Genomic DNA, 22,058 nt, shown 5'->3' on the forward strand with positions numbered 1-22,058 from the left:
TCCCCCCATGCTGTTCTCATTATAGTGACTTCTCATGAGATCTGATGGCTTATAAGTATTTGGCAGTTCCCTGCCCTCTCCTACCTCCAAGTAAGATGTGTCTTGCTTCCTCTTCACCTTCCACCATGATTGTAAGTTTCCTGAGGCCTCCCCAGCCATGCAGAACTGTGAATCAATTAACCCTTTCTTCGTCATAAGTTCCCCAGACTCAGGTAGTTCTTTACAGCAGTGTAAAAATGGACTAAGACAGAAAATTGGTACTGGGAGTTTGGGGCATTGCTATATAGATACTTAAAAATGTGGAAGCAACTTTGAAACTGGGTAATGGGCAGAGGTTGAAACAGTTTGGAGGACTTAGAATAAGACAGGAAGATGTGAGAAAGTTTGGAACTTCCTAGAGACTTGTTGCATGTTTTTGACCAAAATTCTGATAGTGATATGGACAATGAAGTCCAGGCTGAGGTGGTCTCAGATGGAGATGAGGAACTTATTGTGAACTGGAGCAAAGGTCACACTCTTACTATGCTTTAGCAAAGAGACTGCTGGCATTTTGCCTCTGTCCTAAAGATCTGTGGTACTTTGAACTTGCAAAAGATGATTTAGGGTATCTGGCAGAATAAATTTCTAAGCAGCAAAACATTCAAGTTGTGACCTGGCTTTTTCTGAAAGTGTACAGTTACATGCATTCACAAAGAGATGATCTGAAATTGGAACTTACGTTCAAAAGGGAAGCAGAACATAGAAGTTTGAAAAATTTGTAGCTTGACCATGTAGTAGAAAAGAACAACTCCTTTTCTAGGAATAAATTCAAGCCTGCTGCAGAAATTTGCTTAAGTAATGAAGAGCTGAAGGTTAATAGCCAAGATAATGGGGAAAATGTTTCTAGGCATTTCAGAGATCTTCATAGCATCCCCTTCCATCACTGGCCTGGAGGCCTAGGAGGGAAAAATGGTTTCCTAGGACCCAGGTGCTCTGTGCACCCTTGGGACATGGTGCCCTGTGTCCCAGCCATTCCAGCTTTAGCCATGGCTAACAGGAGCCAAGATACCACTCAGGCCATTGCTTCAGAGGGTGCAAGCCCCAAGCCTTGGCACCTTCCATGTGGTGTTGGGCCTGTGGGTGTGCAGAAGACAAGATTTCAGTTTTGGAACCCCTCCGTCAATTTCAGAGGATGTATGAAAATGCCTGGATGTCCAGGCAGAAGTCTGCTGCAGGGGCAGAGCCCTCATGGAGAACCTCTATCAGGGCAATGCAGAGGGGAAATATGAGGTTGAAGCCCCCATACAGAGTCCCCACTTGGGCATTGCTTAGTGGAGCTGTGAGAAGAGGGCCACCATCTGCCAGGCCCCAGAATTGTAAGTCCACTGACAGCCTGCATCATGCGCCTGGAAAAGCCACAGGCACTCGATTCCCACCTGTGAAAGCAGCTGAGGGGACTGTACCTGGCAAAGCCACAGGGGTGGAGCTGCCCAAGACCTGGTAGCTCACCCCTTGCATCAGCATGTCCTGGATGTGAGACATGGAGTCAAAGGAGATTGTTTTGGAACTGTAAGATTTAATGAGTGCCCTGCTGGGTTTCAGACTTGCATGGGGCCTGTGGTCCCTTTGTTTTGGCCAATGTCTCTCATTTAGAACAAGAACATTTCCCCAATGCCTGCTCCCTCATTGTATCTTGAAAGTAACTAACTTGTTTTTGATTTTACAGGCTCATAAGTGGAAGGGACTTGCCTTGTCTTAGATGAGAATTTGGACTTGGACTTTTAAGTTAATGCTGGAATAAGTTAAGACTTTGGGGAATTGTTGGGAAGGCATGATTAGTTTTGAAATGTGAAAAGGATATGAGATTTGAGAGGGGCTGGGGTGGAATGATATGGTTTGGCTCTGTGTCAGCTCATCTCGAATTGTAATCCCCAACATGTTGAGGGAGGGACCTGATAGGAGATGATGGGATCATGGGGGCAGTTTCCCTCATGCTGTTCTCATGATAGTGAGTTCTCATGACATCTGATGGTTTAAAAAGTGTTTGGCAGTACCTCTCAACCACCTCCATATAAGATGTGCCTTGCTTCCCCTTGTGCTATGATTGTAAGTTTCCTGAGGCTTCCCCAGCCATGTGGAACTATGAGTCAATTAAACCTTTTTTTCTTTATAAATTACCCAGTCTTATGTAGTTCCTTATAGCAGTGTGAAAACAGACTAATACACTATTTTTATGTCTAAATGAACTGAGACCAGATATTAAAGCCAATCTCACGGGGTTAACAAGAATTCTTGACAGAAATTTAGTTATGATTAAGCATTAATGAGGCTTTACTTTGACCCACTTCCTTGGAACTGAAAGTCAGGTAATGTTAGATACTAGCCATTTGCATCCCCGTTGTTCCCATAGATAAGATTTCTGATGTTAGATAGATAGATCTCTGGTGTTAGAATCGTACAGCTTTTGTTTAAGAATTGCTTCAGTGGATCTTGAATTCCAGCAGAACAGCTGATGGATGTTTAAAGACCCTCACAGAAAAACGGACTCAGCATGAGAATGCAGTTTCTTCGTCTCCTTGTCCTATGACTTTACCCTGCACTCCTCAACCAATCAACAATCTCCACACTTGGGCCCATTCCCAGACTCTTAAAAACCCTGGCCCCAAACTCCTGAGAGAGATGGATTTGAGGTTTCCTCCCATCCCCTTGTTCTGTGGCCCTACAATTAAAACCTCTTTCTCTGCTGCAACTCTGTCTTGGCATATTGACTTGCCCTGCACATCGGGGAATGGACTTCTATTATGGTTACAATAGGAGGAGTTTAAATGTTGAGGAGAAAATCTCATTGATAACCATTTGGGAAGTCGCATCAGAGTTCTCAAAGATGCTCCCAATTTTTGTCTTTGTTATGTTGTATGTGGATTCCGCCACATTCAACAAATTGATGAGGGTTTAGAGCACTCTTGGTAATATAAGAATGTTTTAATGACTTTTGATAGAATGTGTTTTGACTTCTGCTAGTAATTAATGCAATCAAATTAGAATACCTGTATTGAGTATTGGTAAGGACTTTTAAGGTCTTGTAAACCCAACAACAGATCTGTTTAAGAATCCCCATCAGGTCTCTCAGTTTCTACTTTTATGCTTCTAGTATTAGAAGCTTATTACTTCTCAAGTTTGTCTGTTTTATCACCTGGCAACTGTAGTTTGAAAGCCTTTTTTATGTTAGTGTAAAATCTGGCCTTTTGTAAACTCCACTCATTTTCCTCTTGGGGCAACACAAAACAAGGCTACTTCTTCTCTTACTTAGTGGAATTTCAAATATACAAATGCAATTCAATTTCTACATTCTTTCTTTCCTAGCTAAACATTGTCTTAGCTCCTTTGAATTTCATATGAAATGGTCTATCTCTTACTGGGTAAATCATCTTCCTGTATCTTACTCTACTCTTGAGTTTTATAGAATTACCCTTTTCAGTCACTGTAAAACCTCTGGTTAGCTCCAATTATCATTCACAAGTCTCAGGCACTTGCTAATTTCCTCCTAAGGAAATGTATTTTATTTCCAAAGGAAATGTAAATATTTTCACCTGTAGAGAGCTATGACTTTTTAAAGAGTTTTGTGGGTTTCACAACAATAAGTCCTTCCTTGATGCTTTTTCTTTTCTTCAATGCTATAATCTTCCAGTGTGTTCACAGGTTCTACCAACTTGAGATTCCTGGTGGAGAATCTCAATCTCCTGGTTTTATCAATGGGTATGTCTAAAGACATAAAGGCAATATTTCCCATAAAAGTGTATTTCAACTGTCATCCAGTGAGTGAAATCTTATTAGATGGAGATGATTTTCTGTAGAATGGTTTTAAAAGGAAAGTTAACGGGCCTATTGTCAGTGAGCATAAATACTTCATCCATAAGACAACAATATATTGTGTGTGGTTTAAATCATTGGTTTCCAAACTGAGCTTGGCAAGCACCCTGAGAGTTCCTTGAAGTTGTTCACACAATCACCCATGGGGAATGGATGTGTGTACAGTGGGTAGCGTCTGTCTTAGCTGGGCTGCTCCACTTCTCCACTGTTTTTTTTTTTTTTTTTTAAGAGAGAGATAGGGTCTCACACTCTCTCCCAGGCTGGTATGCAGTGGGATGATCACAGCTCATGGCAGCCTTAACCTCCCATGCTCAGGTGAGCCTCCCACCTCAGCCTTTCAAGTAGCTTGGACTACAGGGGCCTGCAACCATGCCTGGCTACTTTTTTGTTATTTCTTGTAGAAATGGGGTTTTGCCATTTTGCTCAGGCTGGTCTCAAACTCCTGGGCTCAAGTGATCTGCCACCCTTGGCTTCCCAAAGTGCTGGGATTACAGGCTTGAGCCACTGTGCGTGTCCCGTTTTTTTTTTTTTTTTTTTTGGTTGTTGTTGGTTTTGTTTTATTTTGAGGTGGAGTCTCACTCTGTCACCCATGCTGGAGTGCAGTGGTGCGATCTAGGCTCACTGCAACCTCCACCTCCTGGGTTCAAGCAATTCTCTGTGTCAGCCTCCCAATTACCTGGGATTACAGTTGCGCACCACCATGCCTGCTAATTTTTGTATTTTTAGTAGAGACAGGGTTTCACCATGTTTGTCAGGCTGGTCTTGAACTCCTGACCTTGTGATCCACCTGCCTCCGCCTCCCAAAGTGCTGGGATTACAGGCATGAGCCACTGTGCCTGACCCTTGTTTGTTTTTTTAATTTGTCATAAGATTTAGTTGAAGAGATGCTAAAATATTTTGAAAACTACTGGAATCTTTTGAATATTTTGGATACTGTCTTGGGGCTTTTTTCCTTATAATTAGTGGAATATTTTCATTAAGTATCTTGCTAAACCTGGGATCCTTTGTGACATTGAAGTTTTATGTGTAACAATTAATAAAGATGCCACCTACAAGGGCTAATGATGCTAAAGGAAGAAATAAGGATTAGGAATAGGTAAACTCAGGAACTGTTAGGGCCCTGCTGTCATGCAAATGTCCTTGATAATGAAGAAAGGGGAATGAAATTACAGTTCACATGGTTGTGTAGAAACAGAATTGTTCCTATACAGAGTGCTTTCTAAAGGCTCCCCAAGGCTGTGCAGCTCTTTAAATCAGCAAGCCCTTTTTATTTTCAACCACAAAGTGGAAAAAAGCACCTTCTTTTTTCTTTTTCTCTTTCAAGAAATCCAAACTGTAAGTATTGTTGAGTCACCTTATCTCTTATTGAGGAAGGAAATGCCAGTCCTTTGTAGGTGAATGTAGAAGATTTATGAGGAAAAACCACCAAGAAAAGAGTAGAGAAATGGATCATAAGAGCATTGGATTTAATATTTTCTTCATTTTACAATGTTCTGTTTTGCTTGACATGTTTACTTTACAAACACTTATATTCCTGGCTTGGAGTTGCTCTCTAAACATCATGGTGCATAATTAATGTCAAGGTGGAAGGCGATTATGCTGCAAATGCTGCTCCCTCAGCTCTAAAAAGCATTTTGAAAGCCAATTTAGGTCACACATGGTTCAGTTTCTTAGAAATTTTTCTTAATTGTTCAGCTAAAGAGAATGCCTCAGGGTGTTTATTAACAGACATTCCAATGAGTTGTGGATACTGGGGTGTGTGAATGTGTTGGAAGGAGAGGACGGTATCTCATGGGGTGCGGTGGGGTGGAATGTGGCTGGAGAGAGAGACCCCAAGGAGGTTTTTTTTTTTTAAGTCTTATAGAAATCTAAGCAAAAGAACAGAGCAAGGAACATAATTTAGCTAAAAAGTGTATGAGAAGTTGTGCACTGATTTAAAGAAGAAAATTGTACTTATGTTCTTCACCCCAGTAAGTTTCTAAGGTCGACATGGCAGGAGGCACGTCAGGCTGGGAAGCAGATACAAAATACATTTTTAAGTGGATCATTTTTTTTTATGTTCAGTTGTCATTTGCCTCTGTTTCTGAGCCTGCTGCTGACTGGGGGTAGCCTGACAAAGCTTGCAGCATCCGTCAATGTAGTCAACCTGATGAAAGCTTCTTTGGAGTCTATGGTCATCAAGCCTGGAACCAGAAAATGTGCTGTCCTAGGGGTGACAGTTAATGTTCCTGGTGGGGAAAGGAAAGAAATAGAGGATTGCAACAACTTACAGTAGGATAGCACTAGGCCACATCTCCTTCCTTCCATCTCTTCCTTCCCAACTCCATTGCATAATACACATCATATCTCCATGCATTTCTCTTAAATTATGTATAGACATAATAAATACTTCTCCTACACACGGACACAGGGAGGGGAACATCACTGCCTGTCGCGGGGTGGGATGGAATTAGGAGAAATACCTAATGTAGATGATGGGTTGATGGGTGCAGCAAACCACCATGGCACATGTATGCCTATGTAACAAACCTCCACATTCTGCACATGTACCCCAGAACTTAAAGTATAACAAAAAATAACCAAATACTTCTCCTATGTAGTCACCAGGTGTATTAAGCAGGTAATTAAGAAGTGGAATCTACAGCTGGGATTCTTCAGCAAGGAACTTGGTGAGGAAGGGCTCCCAGGTGAAACCCGTAAAGAAATGAAAGAAGCAAGAGAGCAGGAGACCGTGGGGAGAAAGCTCTGCCTGATTCCCCAGGAATCTCTGGATTTTGGCACCACAGGCTTGTCCTACTTTGAGGCAAGGAAGAGCTAGCGTTTTATATTCTGTTATTCTAATATCCATTCATCATTGGCGATGGGCTACCCCTGGAAGGAGAACAAACCTCTCAAGCATTTTTGAGGGGTGGCTCCACTCAGGTTGCTAAGGGGGGTTCTCATGAGAAGAAAGCATTTGTGAGCTGCTATTAGTCAGACTCAGAACAGCCGGAGGATGAAGACACTACTATCAGGTAAAGCATATCTTGCCAAGGGCATCAACAGCATTAACTACACCATGCAAAATATCCATTTTGTTTAGCAATTTTGTTTATGGCAGGGATACCCCAGGACAGAGAAAAGCTAAATCTTCATGTGAAGAGAATTACTGGAGATATGGGGCAGGGGTTTTTTGTCCCACACGGTTTTCTGTCTGTATCTTTAGTTTTAGTTTTATGAAATCCTAGAGCAAACATTTACTGTACGGGACAAGATAATGATTATTTTATACTTTGCAGGCCAGATGTTCTCTATTAAGCTCTGCTGTTGTAGCATTAAAACAGCTATATAAACAGCTATATAGAACACATATAAAGTAATGGGTAAGGCCATGTTCTAATAAAGCTTTATTTACAAAATCAGGTTGTGGGCTGGATTTGGCCAGCAGGCTGTAGTTTTCTGATCCCAATATAGGAGGTAACGCAGAGAAGAAGGATCACTTTTTAATTCATCTAACATAGCATTAACTTTTCACTTCCGGCAAAAGAGTTTATAACTAACATATCTTCCAATTTGGGTTAAGAGTATATGCTTTGCAGTCATAAAGACCAGAAATGCATTTCTGCCCCTTTCTAGGTCACCCATTTCAGAGGGTCATACTGAGGAATATATAAAAGAATATATTTAGTGCACTTATAATATGGTGGCTGGCACTAAATAAGTGCCTAAATAAGTGGTACTTTGTTATTATTATTGTTCTCTTCCATGGAACATTGTTTTATAATTAATGTTCCCTAGAATGATTATTATTTTCGTTCAGTGTCTGATTTACTTCTGAGACCTTGTGAGTTTGATAATTAAGTTTTGCAGAACAAATATGGCTACAAAGGAAAGGCCTGTTTTCTCACATCGAGATCAAGACCAAGACCTGTGCTTTGTGATTTTCTAATTTCTCTCTTCCTTTTGCTTGGCAGAGATAGATGGGATAAAGATTTATAAAATAGATCCTCATCTAGAGATGGAATTGATGTTGTGGAGGAATTAAACCAGATGGGAGGCTAGTAGAAAACTGCACATATAAATGGGTCCTATTTGCTATAACAAATAACTACTAGAGGGGCAAAATGAAAATGACCTGTGATAGCATCTTATTTTGGCCATTCCTATGATCACCACTTGCCTCAATGACTCACTGAATGCCTGAATGAGTTTCGAACTCCATTGGGTGTAAGTCAAAACAATTTTCACTTGTTTCATTTACCTTCCAATATAGCATGCAGGCAAGCCTTGGATTGAAGGCTTGATCCAAAACAGAGCTGTCTCTCTGTGTTTCTCAGGGAGGAAAAAAATGTGAGCAAAAATGTTTCTTGCCTCTAAGGAGACTCTGAAGTTGGCCCCTGTTCCAGGGAAGAAGCTGGAAGGCCCAGCACTGCTGATACAGATTCATTGAGGAAGTATACTCTCCTCAGAGGCAAGCCATCCATCATTACTTACTGGCTGGGCTTTCCCTTCCCAGACGACTACACAATGTCCAAGTTGGACTTACAACTTTGCATTAGCTCAGGGGAAACAAATGGCACACCTTCCGTAGGTTAAATGGATTGGGCCATCCAAGAAAATCTGTTTTATGGAACCATTTGGCTTACTGAACAGCCTCATGTTACAGATTAATGAAACCCTACAGCAAAGGAGCCAAACCTGCATTTTAGTTATTTTTGCAGAAGTGGAGCCATTTGTTGCCAGAAAAAGTTTGGCTTCATGAAAATGGACTTTGAGCAAATATCCTTTGCTTTTCAAATAAAATCCCTATTTCTCATTATGGCTATAAACACCTCAGTCTTATGCCACTTTTCCTCTTATGCATACTCTCTAGCCACACTGGTTTCTTTGTCCCTCAATTCTATCAGATGTGTGCCATTCCAGGGACTTTGCATCTGCTGTTCCTTTGCCTGGAACATATTTTCTTCAATTATGCATAAGACTGGTTCTTTGTGATCATTGATTCAGCTAAATGTTGCTTTCTTGGAGAGGTTTTGGCTGAAAATTCCCTCTAAAGAGGTACCCACATTACTCTCTGGCACTTTTTTTTTTTTTTTTTTTTTTTTAACAGGGTCTCACTCTCTTGCCCAGACTGGAGTGCAATGGCCTGATCTTGGCTCACTGCAACCTTCACCTTCCAGGCTCAAGAGATTCCACCGCCTCAGCCTCCCAAGTAGCTGGGATTACAGGCACACACCACTACCGCCTGGCTAATTTTCATATTTTTTAGTAGAGACGGGGTTTCACCGTATTGGCCAGGCTGGTCTCAAACTCCTGACCTCAAGTGATCCACCTGTCTCGGCCTCCCAAAGTGCTGGGATTACAGACGTGAGCCACCGCGTCTAGCCAGATTTTTATCTTTATAGCACTCTTTATTTTCTAGATATTTCCAAATAGTATTTATATTTATAGCACTCTTTATTATCTGGATGTGTCTCTTATTTATTTGTTTACTTATGGTAACATAAGTTTTATGAGAACACTGTCCTTTTCTGTCTGCATCTTTAGCATTTAGAATAATGTCTAATACAAGATGATACTTAAGTGATATTTGGTGAAAGAAAGAGTCAGATAATCTGGATCATCTTCAAAACTAGTCCTGTAAAAATTGGAAATTTTCGTATTCTTTATGAGTCTCAGTTTTCCCAAAATGATGGGATTGGAATATTAAGGAATTTATACTTATGCTTTACACTTTTATTTTTTATTCCAATGAGCTTTTTCTTTTAACTGATTTCAAATTTTGCTAGACATTAGAATATATAATATTGGGATCAGGAGTTAGTACTCTGCATCTTTCTCTGTGGCTGTGTCCTCACAATGCCAACATAACCAATTAATTCTATCAATTCTGTTATTTGACATCAAAAAAACCTGTTTATTTTCAGGTTGTGTAAACACAATTCAAAGGAATAGTTAGGATCACACTAGAATAGTTGATCCTTAAAATCTTGGGATTTGAGACAAATATTAATTTTCTCAATTGTTAGCAGATTATTTTTCATTGAGAAATGATCTTTAGTGGTGATTGTAAAATATGGCATGCTCACTAGAGCTTATGTCAATAACATTTAAGAAATGACCAGCTTTGACTTCAATTTTGATTATTTGAGGATGATAGAAAATCTCTTGTAACACACATCCTCACACATAGTATCAGCCCTGCCATTTATCTTGAAGATCACACTTTTATCAGCAGGGTGTTGAATTTCTCTTTCTAGAAGACTGTAGTTGTCTTGTCCAATTGCTCATGTCTGTGCTGCAATCACATGCTGTGTGGTAGTGGTTGATATTATTTGGTTGACTCCATTAATTCACATTTTTTATTCCATGCACATAGGAGTGTGTATGATAAAGCATTTCTATCAGTATGTTTCACTGTTACTCACTGATATGGTTTGGCTGTGTCCCCACCCAAATCTTATCTTGAATTGTAGCTCCCATAATCACTACATGTCATGGGGAGGGACCTGGTGGAAGGTAATTGAATTGTGAGGGTGGGTTTTCCCCATGCTGTTCTCGTGATAATAAGTCACACGAAATCTGATGGTTTTATAAAGGGGAGTTCCTCTGTATAAGCTCTCTTGCCTGCCCCCATGTGAGATGTCTCTTTGCTCTTCCTTCATCTTCTGCCATGATTGTGAGGCCTCCCCAGCCATGTGGAACTGTGAGTCCATTAAACCTCTTTTTCTTTATAAATTACCCAGTCTCGGGTATGTCTTTATTAGCAGTGTGAGAACAGACTAATACACTCACAATTATTTATTAAGTGTCTCCTGTGCTCAGCACTTTGGGGAGTGTAGACAAGAAAATAGATGACATGGACCCTGCCCTGATTTATACTTTATATTAGATGTAATAAACATTAATTAAATACCTACTGTTTACTGGGTGTCAGCTGGATACTTTTCCATTAGTTTTGTCATTTATTCCTCAAAACCATTATGCTTTAAAGGTGTTATTGTCCAAATCTGGCAGATGAGAAAACTGAAGGTTAAAAGTTTTTCCAATTTTCCCAAGATTAAATTATGTCAAAGCCAGAACTTCAAATTAGTTTTCCAATTATAAGTCTGGTGCCTACTTCATTAGACTACAGAAAGACAAATGATATACAGCATTAGTGAAATGACTATAGAATGAGGCAAGCTACTTTAAGTACAGCAGGGGAGGAAAAACATGTACTTTAATATCCTTACTTTGGAGAGGTGAGTGTATTAGGGTTTTCCAGAAGAACAGAACCAATAGGAGATCTATCTATCTATCTATCTATCAATCAATCAATCATCTGGAGGGAGAAAGGGGGAGATAGAGAGAGGAAAGTATGTATTATAAGGAATTGGCTCATACAGTTATGAAGCCTGAGATATCCCAAGATCTGCTGCTGGTATGCTGGTGACCCAGGAAAGTTAATGGTGTAGTTCTATTCTGAATGCTGTCAGGCTTGAGACCCAGAAAGAGCCAGTGTTTCAGTTCAAATCCAAAGGCAGGGAGGAACTGATGTCCCAGCCCAAGGCAGCTGGGCAGGAGGAGTTCTGTCTAACTTATGAGAAGGCCAGCATTTTCTTTTTTTTTTTTCAGGCCCTCAGTGACTAGGGGAGGCCCACCCATGCTGGGGAGGGTAATCTACTTTACTCAGTCTATGGATTCAAATGTTAATCTCATCCAGAACCACCCTCATAGACCCAACCAGAATAATTCTCCACCAGTGTCTGGGTACCCTACAGTCTAGTCAAGTGGACACATAAAATCACAGTGGGTTTGCCTTACTCTCTCTTTATATGTATCTGTCACAATAGCTCATAATTGGTTTTGCATTAAAATTCTTACATCAAGATTAAAAAAAATTGAGTCAGGTGTTTGCTTTTGTTTGTTTCACTCCCAATATCCATCATCCTTTTATAACAATTTCTGATATCCTTCTATAAAACTCTCTCTCTTTAATGGACTGTTCTTAGAAGGATTGTAAGCCAAGGTGGCTCCACTTTTCTCTATCAGAAGGGCACACATGTGACCCAAGCTAACCTCAACAGACTCTCTCTGGGACTGGGAATATTGAGTAAAGCAACACAAGGTGGGAAAAATGATTGTATGCAACTATTTCAGTGGCAGAAGCTCTTTGAGAAATTTCTGCTGCTTAGATACCTGGAACTGCCAAATTTTAAGCCTGGTTTCTGCCTTCTCTTCAAGATCCTTCTGATAAATTTCCTTTTTGCTTAAGCTAGCCACATTTGTTTCTGTTGCTTGCAATGAAAGTATCCTATCAGATACAAAAACATTATGTGATTCCCCAGCCTTTTCTATCTAGTCTCAATGGGTATGAACATCAACTGTTTTAGATTTACCACTGGGATGAATTTCCCAAAAGATTAAGTATTTATCTGAAGCCTGGACTGCCACTGAGAATTTTGTAGCAAAGCCATTTTCTGAAGTGCTTTCATTTTTACATTATCAAATTTGGCTTCCTTTGACTTGCATGGTCTCTACATCCTGAGACCAGGACTAAAGCCATTATTTTTGCTTACTCTTTTTTTTTTTTTTTTTTTTTGAGACGGAGTCTCGCTCTGTCGCCCAGGCTGGAGTGCAGTGGCGCGATCTCGGCTCACTGCAAGCTCCACCTCCCGGGTTCACGCCATTCTCCTGCCTCAGCCTCCCGTGCAGCTGGGACTACAGGCGCCCGCCACCACGCCCGGCTAATTTTTTGTATTTTTTAGTAGAGACGGGGTTTCACTGTGTTAGCCAGGATGGTCTCGATCTCCTGACCTCGTGATCCACCCGCCTCGGCCTCCCAAAGTGTTGGGATTACAGGCGTGAGCCACCGCGCCCGGCCTTTGCTTACTCTTAAAATCTTATAATGCACACTTTTCAAGTGGGATTCCTGGGGTTATTTAACCTTTTATATTGTCTGCTTTAGCAAGGATTAAAATGGCTGATTATACACACTTTTTCTATACCTTGGTAGAGTTTGGGTACAGTAAGAACCCATTACCAAACCTCTCCCTCCATGATGAAGAAACAAAGACCACAAGAGCCCTAGTGACTAGGTGAGAACTGAACAGTGTGGAAGAGGATCCAGGAACTTCAAGTTTTCTCCTTCATTGGCATTAACAACCTGACTGTGTAGTGTTGATCTCTCTTCCTTTCTCTTTCTCACTGAGCTATACAGTTCCTAGAAGGCTCTGGGGTGTCCCCCATCCAGACTCCCGCATTGGTGAATTGCATGATGTATTTTAGAACTGAATCCAGTCAGGAACATGGGCCAGAAACCAGAAGCAGCATCTGTTTTATAAAACCATAGCATGCCTGCCATTTTTCCCATTGTTCTGCTTTGTGTTGGCAGATGAAAACGTTCACTTCTGGCGGTTTCATTTTGCTCTTTTCTAGCCTTACAAATCCTCAAGTTCTGTCTGGGTTCTCTCTGATTGTTATCAAGTGGATCTCAACATTGCTGCTTTTTTTGTGTTCAGTGTATTACACCTCTGTCTCTTCATTCTCTTTGGCTCCTGTTTTAGCAGTGTTGATACTCAGTACCCAGTCTCATCCTTACTTTTCTCTTATGCATATAGAGTGTGTCATGGATAAAACTTCAGCTCTTATGATCACATCAGCAAACATTTAATGCTGCCTTTTATAACCTGAACATGCTTTGTTATTCCTCTCACATTTCATGCCTCAGTGGTGATTGTTAAGTTCCCTGCTGTATTCTAACGGCCTGTTCAGGCACTTAATCCTCATATCCACTGGGACATCACATATTGCTAAGGTCAGAATTTTCCCTTCTGTGAAAGTGTGCAGTTTTACCCTTTAAGGTATACCAGGTGCTTAGGGTAAATGCTTTAAACAAATTCAAGTAACTTGCCTCTCTTACTTGAAAATATTCACAGGTCTACAGGGCCGTGTGCTTAGGGTAAATGCTTTAAACAAATTCAAGTAACGTGCCTCTCTTACTTGAAAATATTCACAGGTCTACAGGGCCAATTCAGATTTTCCGACCCATCCAGAAAATGAATGAGTAGGGTGCTTACAAGTCTTGCTTCTTCATTGTCTCTTTCCCACCCTTGTCTCATATCTAATAGCATCTACAACACATTTATCTTTTTTTGAGTGTATGTTTATGCTTTCATTTTCAGGAATTACATTTGGCATTTCAAATCAAGCATAGGAAGCTTTTTATATGAGCATTTTCAACAACCTGATTTAATTCGGCATAATTTTCACCTTTATACCTCTGAGGTAGGAATGAGTGTTTTCTTCTCAACCTCACATTTCTATTCCCATAAGCAAGGTGAGAAAATGTCTTTTTCTTGGAAGTGGCTGTGGGAGGTCAGTGGGTATCCAAATTTCTCAAAGTTGTTTAATCCCTTGTAGGTCTTCACCCTAGGATTATAGTAATCTCATCTTCTCCTTTCCAAGACTAACTCTTCCTTCTGCTTTTGTGACTTGAATTGCAGACGACTTCTACCTTGCTTACTTTTTTGATCTTCTTCTCTTTTCTAACATATGGAACCCAGCTTCCATCTGTCTACAAATGTGCTCAGGGTTTTTCTTATTAAAAAAATCCACTTCTCAAGGGCTCTGGTCTCATTTTCTGTTTACCACCCACTGATTGATATTTGAGCTTGGACTCAGTGTGGGGAAGGGCACCTCAGAGAGATGGAAGGTCAAGGACAGAACCTGGAGGCAAGATTTAAAAGATCCCTTTTGTCAGAATTGAGTGCAATGGTAGGACTTTCTGTTTTAAAGAAAATCGAAAGCAAAGCAAAAGTCTGACTTGCTACACAGAGAAAACTGAGCAGGCAGGATGACCCTGTCCTTTCTCTGACATCTCCCTTCCCAAGATTTATTCATTGTCCAAATGATGATTAGAAAACTCACCTTTTAGACTCCATGAACGTGTGCACTGGTTTCAACAACCCTTGGGTGGCTACCTTTTAGGTGGACCCTTGGTTTATCTACAGACACAAGTCACCAACTGCAAACCCCTCTGGTTTATTGATTTTACTGTATACTTCTTGTTAGTAGCTTTACTTTGCCTAACAGATATGGTTGCCTCTCTCTCAGCAATATATAGTCTGGAAAAATGTTTCTTGTCTTCTGGACACGTATAAATGGAATCCAGCTTTATTTTGGAACCACAGAAGTGGCAATGTGCATAAAAAAATAAAATTTGACGGATAAAATTTAGAATGGCCATGTTCAAATGTGGCTCTGTTCAAGTCAGATGTTTGTTTAACAATCATTTATCTTTCTTTGATGACTTAGGGTGTCTCCAGTTGGAATTCTGGCTTCTCCAATTAAGCATAACGGTGTCAGGTTATAGCCTCTCCAAATATGTTTACCCATGTTGTCATGTATTAGTTTTTTTCTAATACTCAATGTGTAGAATCCATGTGAGCAAAGACCCTCAAATCCGACAATCAATAGCCTGGCTCATGGGAAATAATAGTTTGATGACTAAGAACATGGACTCTTGTGCCAGATTTCCAAAGTGGAAACCTAGCCCTTCACTTACTAGTTTTTTAACCTTGATCAAGTTGCCTTACCCTTTATGCCTCATTTTCTTCATTTGTAAAACAGTAACAATAGTGATTTTTTGACATATTGTTGTGTGAAGGTAAAGTGAATTAACATGTGCACTGTGTTTAGCACAGCACTGTGAAGTAGTAATTTCAAGGTCTTATGTTATTATTTGTATTATTATTATGGATGAGTGTCAAAAGATATCAAGAGCACTTGATGGGTTTGAAAGTAACTTTCTAGGACAAAGAGAAGAGTTCATAGTGGCAAATCACCAATTGATCCCATTCTTCTCTATGATACTCTCCATTCCCCCTACATGTCATAAGATGTGGGTAATTATATTCCTTTCTTGGAAGACAGCAGGAATGGAAAGATAATTAAAATATTCTGTGCTGGGAAAGACATTTCTTGTAGTATCTATATATCTTGAGAAAAATGTTGTAGACCTTTGAGGTAGGCATGGAATGCCTCAGTGCCTGTTTCTCAAATGCGTTGCTGTCCCTCACTCACCTCACTGTAGGTTAATAACGGTGAGTCAGTAAACAAGACCTACTTTGGTCTTTTAAATTATCCTAGGGCCTAAAGGGATATAACTATTGTGAAGGAAGCCCTGGTACAAATAACATGGTATTCACAGGTTAAATTAATACCAAATCCTGAGCCCTTGGGACTAACAAGTATAGTTAAGCTTCAAAGATATTTCTTATTTATCTTGGAAACAACTAAGAGGACAGGTGGCTAGACAATTCTGAGGAAAAATTGGGAATGTCAGTTTCATGGAGTTTCGAATCTTTCTTTTCTCTTTCCCCTTCCATGGATGGATTTTCATCCTTAGAACAAACTCTTGATTTAGAATTTCTTATACGTGGGCTTCGGGATTGTTTATATTACATGTTCTATAAAAAGTATTTGATACTTCTCTTCCCTTTCCTGTCCTCTGCCCCTAGCTTAATTTCATTTTTCCCTTATAGCGGGAAAATCTGAGTGGCTGTCAGCACTCAATATTGCTCTGAATGGCCATGGTTAATGATGGCACTGATAGGAAGTTCTGCTCAGCTGAACCTTTGAAGCACAGATGTTCCTCTAAGATGTTGCTGAAGCTGGCAAACCTCTCCAATTTTGTAGGCAGAGAAAGTCTTCCAGCATTTCTGGCTTTCCTGCTATTAGAAAGAGTTGGAAATACTGTAGAGGCAGCCTCTCTGTTGAAATTTCTGCATTTTGCTTTCCCACTAGTGGCTTAGATATGCAGCTTGACACTTTGATACCAGCAAGAAGGTCAGTCAGTACTCCATGCTGCACTGTAATTGGGAGGTTGATTTCTTCTGTCCATCCAGCTCTAACTTTACTTTTACTTTTTCCTCTCAGTTATTACAGTTGTGCTGTATTGTCACTGTAGTCTACAGTAATATATAGAGAGCATTAAATGCTGTAGATGTTCTTTGTCATGCTGCTTATATAAAAAAGTACATGATATTGAAGCATTCTTGAGACTTTGCTTTTCAAAGCTGAAGACTGTGATCTCGTATCTCTGCCATCTAAGCATGGGAAACAGGTTTAGCGAGAGTGAAAGAGAATTGTGTGACCTTCTCTCAAAACCTTGAACTGAATCAAATATGCTTTTGTTGGGAGAAAGATAATGACTGAACTGAGGTCATCTGAAAATGTGTTACAGACTGTGTTGTCAGTACAACACTATGCCCCATTCTTGGGAGAGATTATAAATTCTCCACCTTTGATGACAATTTTTCCATGATCATTTTAAAAAATAATTTCCATGATAACTTTTCTATGAAATGATGTTTTTTTCTAATTGCATCACTTGTTCTGATTTATATTCAGAGGAAGGAAGATGATATTATAAAATAAGAATTTGGAGGTTTCTGAGAACTAAAAGTGAACTAAATATGTTAAAAGTTTATGATGAAACCCCTTGGGAAGAAGAATTTCAAATAATTTATGTAAATGCCCTTTCCTTAAGGAGGTGAAGCATAACTCTCTATTCTTTAAGTGTGAACTTCACATTGTGACTTCCTTCCAAAGAGTACTGTATAGAAAGGAGGAGAAAAAACGACTACACAGTAGAGAAACCTGAAAATCACTTCAGCTAGAAAATCAAGGTCAACATCAACAGTCATAAATCATATTGATAGCACGAACCCTTGATATGATGTGATGAGAATGACATTTTACCTCTGTGATCTTCCTCTCCCAAACCTATAAAATCCAGTCTAATCATGAGAAAAACATCAGACAAATTCCTGAGAGGCATCCTACAAAACCTGACCAGCTCTCCTCAAAACTGTCAAAGTCTTCAAAAATAAGGCAAGTTGGACAAACTATCACCGTCAAAAGGAGTTTAAAAAGTCATGACAACTAAATGTAATGTGGCATTCTGGATGGAATCCTGCAACAGAAAAAAGAACATTCAGTAAAAACTAAGGAAATCTGAAGAAACTATGGATTTTTCTTAATTAAAAAAAATTATGATACACCAGTCATTTCCTTATATCGCAACTGATTTAATTCTAATAGTGAAACTATGTCTTCTTTAAGGAATATAATATATGGCTGGGAGCTTAATATCCTAAACCTATGCTTAGAGAGAGGTAAAGTGACTTGTCCAAAGTTACACATTTCCTGAATAAGCCTAAGACTACATAACAACAGAGAATTGTAGGATTTGCCACAACCCTATGATGATTTATATATTAATTTTCTATTGCCACTGTAATGAATTGCCATAACTTTAGCAGCTTAAAACATCATCCATGTATTATATCACCATCTATTATATCATCCATCTATTATATCATCTATTATATCACCATCTATTATATCATCCATCTATTATATCATCATCTATTATATCTGTATGTCAGCATTCTGGGTATAGCATGGCTCAGTTGGGTCCTTTCCTCAGAATCTCTTAAGGCTGAAATCAAATATATCAGCAGGGCTACCTTCCTTTCCATTTGTTCTGGGATAATTTGCCTTTAAAGTCATTCAGGTTTTTATCGAAATTCAGTTCCGTGTGGTCATAGAACTGAGATTCCCATTTCCTTGCTGGTTGTACGAGAGAAACATTTCTCAAGTCCCAAAGGCCTCCTGCATGCCTCCTCACAATGCCTTCTCCATCATAAAACAAGCGGCACAGTGAGTCTTTCTCATGCTTTGAATGTCTTCCACTTCCTCTCTGGTCACATCTCTCTGTCCTCAGCAAGGAGTAAACATTGATTTTTAAGAGCTCATGTAATTATATTAGGCTCACTGGATAATCCAGTATAATGTTCCTATCTTAAAGTCAACTGATTAGTAATCCCATATCTACAAAATCCCTTTTTCCATATAGTGTAACATATTCACAGGCTTCAGGGATTAGGGCAGGACATCTTGCAGGGGTGGCATTCTGCCTACCCCAGTTTAGTAAGAGTACTCTTGGCTGTTTGATGTTGATTACTATCTTACCATCACTATCTATTACCTCTGACACTCTCTGAGATATACCCATACATTTATATTCAAGGACTGGTCTCAAGTACATCCTAAGGTGGTCAGTTACCTTTCCTTGACTACATTTCAGAATCCTGCCATTTCTTCTCCCTAATATTTCAGTTATCACTATTTTAAATAAAAACAAAACAACACTCCTTTTTTTTTTTTTTTTTTTGAGACAGAGTCTCGCTCTGTTGCCCAGGCTGGAGTGCAGTGGCGTGATCTCAGCTCACTGCAAGCTCCACCTCCCAGGTTCATGCCATTCTCCTGCCTCAGCCTCCCGAGTAGCTGGGACTACAGGCGACCACCACTGTGCCTGGCTAATTTTTTTGTATTTTTAGTAGAGACGGGGTTTCACTATGTTAGCCAGGATGGTCTGGATCTCCTGACCTCGTGATCCGCCAGCCTCGGCCTCCCAAAGTTCTGGGATTACAGGCGTGAGCCACTGCGCCCGGCCACAACACTCCCTTTTTTGTGTATACCAACTAACCAGTGAACCATCCACCTGGCAAAAAATTTCTTTTGAAACTCTGCAATATAATTAAGAAATACTCAAATGCCTGATAAAGGCCCCTCTCTCTTTTGCTCTGTCTTTCTCTTAAAGTTAATATGTGCATGATGGAATTTGGATATATGTCCCGTCCAAATCTTGTGTTGAAATGTGATCCTCAGTGTTGGAGGTGGTGCTTGGTGGGAGATGTTTGGATCATGGGGGCAGATCCTTCATGAATGGCTTGGTGCCCTTCCTGTGGTAATGCTTTCACTTGAGCTCTGGTTGCTAAAAAGAGCCTTCTACTTCCTCCTTTCTCTCTCTTGCTCCCTCTCTCACCATGTGACATGCCAGCTCCCTCTTTGCCTTCTGTCATAACTGTAAGCTTCCTGAGGCTTCTCCTTTCTTTCTCTTGCTTCCTCTCTCTTACTCCCCCTCTCACCATGTGACATGCCAGCTCCCTCTCTGCCTTCTGACATAACTGTAAGCTTCCTGAGGCCTCACTAGAAGCAGATGCTATCACAATGCCTGTACAGCCTACAGAACTGTAAGCCAAATAAACCTCTTCTTTCTAAGTTACTCAGCCTCAGGCATGTCTTTATAGCAATGAAGAATGGACCAATAATTGCATATCTGTGCCCAACTCAGTACCTGATGCATTGTGGTATTTAGGAAATATTAGCTTAAGGAACTTGCAAATCCTTGCTCTAATTTGTCCCTCATAGATGGCTAGGAGTGAAGATCTCATTAACCTTACCTTACAGAAGAGCAAACTGACGTTGAGAAGTCAAGCAGCTTCCCCATTCCCACTTGGCAAGTCCAGCCCTCTGGGGAGCTTGACACAGGTTTAGAGAACCAGGTCTGCATCCCAGTTCTTTCTACTACAAGACAACATCTTCCTTGAGGGCTAGGATAAATGCACAGTGTGGCCACTCAGGGCAATGAATTTACAGGCCATTTATTGCATTCAGATTCTACCCCTGGATATTTTGAAAATGTTAAGTCCATAATTTCTCTCCTTTAAGATAAAGTTTTTCAGCTTAAAGTTGCTGAACTTAGAAGTTGTTTTCCAATTCTTGTGTAGGTGGTAATATTCCCTGCCTCCAGAAGCTGTAAATACATTCCTTACAATTTCTCTTCTGATTTTCTGCCCCTTCATCAGATTATTACTTCCTCACCTTTCCCTTCTCTAGTGGACTGGAAGCACCACAGGAGCAAGAGTCATATCTGTTATGTGCAGCTGGAGCCTGGTATAGTCTCAGTCTCAGTCATTGTGGAACGGATGAACGGGGCAGCACCTTAGAGTCAAGGAAGTGGGATATTCTGAGGGTTTAAGAAGTCCTCACTTAAATTCACCTTGTGTCTGCCTCCTCCCAGGAAAAAAAGAGCCGCTTAATCTGAATGTTGGGTCCCAGGAACCCAAGTGGGCCACATTTGCAGGGCTGGTGTCACTGTGCACTGAGGGTTATGAGCCTGGGTATGAGGCTCTCTTCCTGGTGCTCAGGACTTTCTTCCCCTTTCTCATGGAAGAAGTTGTAAACTGACATAGCAAAACACTCCTGTAACCAACTCTCCAGCACTCTCTTTCCTAGGGTTTCTTCTATGTAGCAGGGCTGGAGGGGGGTAAACTTTAGTTTTGAGCTTAAGGGGAGATAAGGAGTTTTTAAAGGAAGATTGGTTTTAATAGTCAAACTGCCTGGGTCCATACCCCAATTCTGTCCCTTAATAGCTATGCGAGCTTGGGAAAGCTGGTTATCCCCTGATTTTTTGGTGAATTTCCTAATCTGTAGAGTGATCAATAATTGTTGCTAGATTTTCAAATGTTTTATAGGGGTAAAAATTAGATCATGCCTATGAAGCATTCAGCACAGTGTCTGGCATCTAGAAAGTGCTTCTCCCTTATACCTACTTGGCTCACACCTTCACCAAATAATTATTTCTTTAGATCTTCCCTTCTCAGTGATGCTTTCCCTGAGTATTCTACTTAATACCTCAAACTCTTCCCACCTCATGATCCAATTGGCACTTCTGATCTATCTTGCTCTTGGTTATTCCCTTCTAATAATAGCCATTTTATAATATTCTGATATATTACTTTCTTTTTTAATGTAGGTTACATTTTGGAGATAGAAGAGGGGCTGAGCAGGGGAGAAGGCTACTCTTCATGAAAATTTTATTTTTCCCTTTTAGAGATTAAAAACAAAAATTCTCTAAGTTGACTACATCCCTATGGCATCATACTTGAAGCTTCTACTGAGCTTTAATTTAAACATCAAATCGCCCCCACATGGTAAATAAACAGCAGACAAATATCTGGCGGCTTTGTAATGTCTTTTATGTTTTCCACAAGTTCAACTCCTCCATTCCTAACTATGGTTGCCACTAAGCACAGATTGTACCCACATTATAAATGAGTCATTTTGTGGATTTACTTGAATTAGAGATGTCAGCAAATATTCCCCTTGGTCCTAGCCTGTCATTAGGGGAGGCCCGTTTGGAACCACAGGGACTCTACTAGTCCTACACATTTTTCCGGGGTTGAAACTCTGCTTACTTGGTATTTTTCCTGCAGCACTGTGAACTTCTTTCTTCTATAACTCCTCTTATTGATGGTTAAAACACAGGCACCAACCCTTCCCCCTCCATCTCTCTCCATACACATCTTTTTCTGTACTCTCATCCTACTGATGCA

The 22,058-nt window shown here is 40.2% G+C and overlaps 1 long non-coding RNA gene across 2 annotated transcripts in view; it reads left to right on the forward strand.

Moving 5' to 3' along the window:
- LOC109023203 (uncharacterized) overlaps positions 1–22,058 on the forward strand; it is a 92,687-nt gene that overhangs the window by 47,611 nt on the left and 23,018 nt on the right. The window lies entirely within an intron of this gene.

Source organism: Gorilla gorilla, chromosome 15 (assembly GCF_029281585.2).
Source record: "Gorilla gorilla gorilla isolate KB3781 chromosome 15, NHGRI_mGorGor1-v2.1_pri, whole genome shotgun sequence".
In the NCBI taxonomy this organism is placed as follows: Eukaryota; Metazoa; Chordata; class Mammalia; order Primates; family Hominidae; genus Gorilla; species Gorilla gorilla.